The following is a 5,494-nucleotide window of genomic DNA, read 5'->3' as shown; positions in this document are numbered from 1 at the left end:
AATGTTGACCTTCACTTATTTCAGCACCTCTAGAATGTCCTAAGAGTTAGAGAGAGGTTTTAGTGCAATTAACCATTGGGAAAATGGAGCAATCGGCTTGCCTTGAAGTTCCGATTCTAACTCATGTGGAGCATTGCTAGGTTTATTAGTTTCATCTATTTTTGGGTCCTTAGACTTTTCAGCCCTTACCGGAATTGATTTGTCAATTGTTTTCCCACTCCTAAGAGTGGTGAGTGGTGATAGACTTAGCTTGCTCCATTTGATTTGAAGAGCTTGGGTCGCTGACTTCATATTGTTGTTTTGAATTACGAAGAGGTTGAGCTAGAAGGCTTCCTTTTTCCCCAATCGCATTTTTTGTCTCAAGCCCTTATATGGCCTTTGTAAGGTCTTGAAAGGCTTGTAGCATACCCTGATTGAAACGCTCTTGATTTTAAGGATGTTAGAACCAGATCCTCTTGAGGTTTCTCTTGATTTAGAATTTGATTAGGGAATCCTTGAGGAGAAGCAGTTTGTCCATTCCTCCATTTGAAGTTTGGATGATTTCTTTAACTAGAATTGTACGTATTTGAAGTGGATCCACTGAAAGGTCTTTGGTAATTATTCACGGCATTAGATTACTCATTTAGTACTTCTCGAAAAGCAGGTATTGTTGGACAATTTTCAATTGTGTGAATGTTGCAAGCATAAATACCGCAAACAGTTTCCTTACCCTTATGCTTCTTTAGTTCCATGGCCTTGAGTTTTCTTATGAGATTAGCCACTTTAATATTTATATCATCATCTTCTTTTAGAAGATATATTCTGCCCCTCTCTTTTGATTGAGTAGGCCTAGAAGTGATACTAGATTTTGGGGAGATGTCCCATGATTGTGTGTTTTTAGCAAGCTTGTCAAAATATCCCACACATAATCGACCTTTTTGTTCATGAATTCCTCGTTGCACATTGTCTCGACCATTTGGCGTATGGAAGAAGTCAGCCCATCGTAAAAATAAAAATAATAAAAAAAAACTTGTTATTTGCCAAGTTTCAAAACCATGTTGTGGGCATGAATTGACAAGATCCTTAAACTGCTCCCAACATTGGAAGAAATTTTCATCTTCCTTTTAGGTGAAGTTCATGATTGATTTTCTAAGGGTGTTCCTTTTATGATATGGGAAAATTTTCTTAATGAACTCCCTTGTCATGTCGTTCCATCTACCAATAGATCGTGGATGTAGTGAATGCAACCACGTCTTAGCTTTCTTTTCCGAGAAGGGAAAGAATTTCAACCTGACCGTGTCCTCAGACACGTTCTAAAAATATAAAGTGGTTATAATCTCATTAAGCTCTTTCATGTGTAAATATGGATTTTTATATTCAAGTCCATGGAATTTTGGAAGGAGTTGGATCACCCTTGGCTTGATATCCATATGTCTCATATTTTTTGAAAAAATCATGCATGAAGGTGTGCTCACCTGTAAGTTAATTGTCCGGTTGATTGGCAGTCATCACTTCAGTTGACTCTGAGGATCTCAAGTGGTATCTAATCCCCTGATGGATAGATAACCCCTCAACTAATCCTCCTTCACTCAAGAGACATAGAGTGTTATCACATACCCACTTGGGCATGAAATACTCTCGACCCTCAATTTCAGAATCTAACCTAACCCTAAAACAGAAAGAGAGAGAATTAGAAATAAGTTACCAAATTAGAAGTTTCTATATTACGATCTTGAAAAAAAGATAAGTAATTTTCTAAAAATAATTTGGAAAAACCCTAACATAAAAATAGAAAGTAAACAAACCCTAATCTTAACCTAATTCTAAAATTAATTAATCTCAAACAAACGCAACCGCTAGTCCCCGGCAACGGCGCCAAAAACTTATTCACAACCCCAAGTGTAGGGTTATGATGTAGTAATAATCTTAGTAAGACTGAGTTCGAATCCATAGGGACTAATCTCGTGTGTATTCTGAAAGTAACTAGAATCAAAACTGGAAGAAGATCTAAGACTAAATTGGGAATAGAAGGAAGTAATTATGAAGTATTTAATTAGAAACTTAAGAATTCAAAAGTGGGAACTAGGATTTCCAGGGATCCACTTGCAGCTATTAGGATGTTTCCTTATTTGATTTAAGGAACACAATTGGAATTGGATTCCTATCCTATCCAATTGGAAGATATATCAATAAGATCAGATCTGAACTTTCATTGACCTAATTCTCAACGGATGACAGTTGTGAAGATTGGAAGTGATTCCATCATTTAACCATGCACAGGAGACAATGGCAAACAACAAGATATACCAATCTCATAACCAAACATAAGAGAATTATGAAGATTAGAAGAGATTCCATCAACCAGCTATGCCCAAGGGACGATGGTGAACAATAGGACTTTCTAACTTCACAAATTCAAATCAGAAAAAGAAGATACTCAAAGATGTTGCAGATCTATTGTAATTTGAGACACAATAAACCATTAAAAACTAGAAGTATTCCTTAAATATCAAATTAGAATAAAAAAAGTTTAATAAGAACAAGAACTAAACAAGAAAAACATCCCAATCATGCTACAAGCTTCACCCCTTAGCCCTAGTTAAGGGATTTAGTTAACCATAAACATGATTAAACCAAAATCTCTTAAATAAATCATAAAATTCAACTAAGGAAGAAGAAGAAAAACTCCCAAACAACAGCTCCACTCCTCAAACTCTAGAATATCCTTTGGAGCATCTAATGAACTCCTATTTATAGTTGGGGAACTCAAACTTTCGCATCAAGTTGGAAGAATCCGAAAATGGGCTTAAATTTACGCAGTCTGCGCAGAATTTATGTAACCTTAGGCTAGCCTAAGCAGAGTTTCAACTAGCTAACCAACACTCGGGCTAGCTGAACCAGCACTCGGGCTAGTCGAACTTTCTTAGGCTGGTCGAATTCTTGGGCTAGCCGAACCAAAACTCGGGCTAGCTGACCGACACTTCAAATCTTGGATTCTCCTCATTCCTCACTTGGTTTTCTTAGATATTTGGCATGTGAATTCTTCAATCTTGATCTCCTAAGATCCCTCCTTTGCCTTGGTGATTCTTGAGTACTAAATCCATGCTTTTAGCTTCTTTTCAATCCAAGCTCTTAGATTCACCTTGTAACACAAACATGCATAAAGTATACCCTTGAGCAGTATCATGTTCATAAAACCAAGATATAAATGAGGAAAAATATGCAATATTTGAGTCTCAACAAGTGGACAGCAATCGCACGCCCCGCTCTTACGCAACATTTTATCGCACGAGTTGACCGGACAGATCAGTTTACACAAGAAGGTTCTAGGTCATATATATATATATATATATATATATATATATATATATATATATATATATATATATATATATATATATATATATATATAACCCTTAACCAGGGGCATCACACCACAGAGAAGGAGAGAGGAAGAAACGAGAGAAAGAAAGGAGAATTAGAGAAAGAGAAAGAAGGAAGGAAACAAAGAGAAGCAACACCTTTTTTTTAAACCGAGTGTTAGTGCTGCAACCACGACTCACTGAGTCATTGACTTGGGTTCAGATTTGGGCTGAGTCCAACAGTACTAAAGGTAAGTATTAAATCAAAATTTTCCTTACAACTAAGTTTTGTACATTCAAGACTGTTAACTAGCGATAAAACTGAATCAAGTTAAGCTGAATCAGCACAAGTATTCATTGAATTACAGAATTGGCGGATTGAGAATAAATGTTGAATTCAAGCTTCTCCAACTAACTAGTTAAACCCTAGACCCATATTATAGATACAACCCTATATCAAATCTTAACCTTACAAGTTACGTGATCTAGGATAAGATTGGGACTGACGGAGTAAATAATTGGCCTTAGTCAAGAAACGATTTGATTTCAAGGGTGAGGGTTTTTCTCCTTTAAGCTTACTTGATTTAAGATGATATTATCTTTCCTTTTACATGCTTCATGATACCGTGAACTTCCGGGAAATTGTTTAATTTACCAACGTCAATTATTCATCCTTTGATATTTTTGGTATGACTTTAATTATGCGCGATCTTTATGAATTTACGTGAGGCCATGGATACAAGCCTTGCCTTGCCTTTACCAATTTATGGAGTTAGCCCTTACTACTCTTCTCTTTATTGAGTTGGCCATTGCCACTCTCCTTATTATTGAGTTGGCCATTGCCACTCTCTTCTTTCTTAAGCTACTTATTGCTACTCTCCTCTATATTTTGTTAGCCTTGTGTTATTTACCTTTAAGGCTTGGGCATGTGTCTTGAAGCCCCTTTCCTTGTGTGGGATTAGGATTCAGACTTTGAGTGACAAACTCGCTAAGACCTCTTTTTAAGCCTCCGATGGAAGAATACGTGGTCCTTTTGTGGGACGAGTTGACTTGTGTAGGCTTAAGGTGCCTTGTGTAGGCTTAGACAACCTTAGGTAGGCTTTATGTTGTGTCCTTAGGTAGGACTCGTTGCCTTAAGTAGGCATTGAAGGGAACCTTCTGTAGGTCCCTTAGTTAACCTTGTGTAGGTTGTAAAGTTTCATGGTTAAACTGATTTAAAACCATTGGATAGTGAAATCTGATACACTCTAGGAGAGAGTGCATCCGTTTATATTGGAGTAGGCAAGTAGCCGAACCACTATATATGATTGTGTTTGGAATTGTCTTTTATGCATTGTTCTAATCATGCGTATGTTCATCAAATGACTTTTACAATACATGATTTAGTTAATGTATAAGTATTTATAGAAATCACATCCCACACACAATATACACTATCCTTGTAGGCATTGTTCTTTTTATACAAATCTTGTATAGGCCTATGTGAATTGGACCCTCTATTGGCTTGGAAGCCATAGAGTTACTTTGCCTTACTCCTTCGATTAAAGTTAGGCACAATTTGTTCTTAGTTGAAAATAACTTTGAAAAAGTCCTATTCACCCCCTCTAGGACATTTGGGCATACTTCATACTTCAGTAATAGCGGTTCTACTATAATTTCAATTGGTATCAAAGCGGGTTCCTCTTGAAGGGTTTAACAACCTAGAGAGAGATCCTTAAACTGAAGTAGGAATTATGGCTAAAGGAGAGGGAACATCAGTCTCTCATCCTCCAATTTTCAATGGTTCAAATTATGCTTACTGGAAAGTAAGAATGTTTTATTTTCTGCAATCCTTAAATCATGATGTTTGGGAAATTGTTGAGAATGGATATGTGCTACCAACCAAACATGTTGTATTAGAAAACGACACAACCATCATCCAACCCAAACCAAAAGAAAAATGGACTTCTTTTGATAAAGAAAATAAAATAAATGAAGCAAAAGCCATGAATGTCATTTACTATGCAGTTTTTAAAGAGGTATTTAGTCAGATCAGTATGAGTAAAACCTCAAAAGAAGCATGGGATTTGTTGGAAACTACCCATGAAAGAACCAGCACAGTAAAGAGATCAAGGTTGCAGTTCTTGACAACTCAGTTTGAACATTTGAAAATG

General features: G+C 36.5%; 1 non-coding gene across 1 annotated transcript; it reads left to right on the top strand.

The window, feature by feature from the left end:
* Positions 1 to 1,029: 1,029 nt before the first annotated feature.
* LOC131250248 (small nucleolar RNA R71) lies at positions 1,030 to 1,136 on the top strand. Its single transcript, XR_009173174.1, has one exon. It is a non-coding gene; the product is annotated as a small nucleolar RNA R71 (small nucleolar RNA).
* Positions 1,137 to 5,494: the final 4,358 nt, after the last annotated feature.

This window comes from Magnolia sinica, chromosome 6 (genome assembly GCF_029962835.1).
Source record: "Magnolia sinica isolate HGM2019 chromosome 6, MsV1, whole genome shotgun sequence".
NCBI lineage: Eukaryota > Viridiplantae > Streptophyta > Magnoliopsida > Magnoliales > Magnoliaceae > Magnolia > Magnolia sinica.
This window is presented reverse-complemented; position numbering and strand designations above follow the sequence as displayed.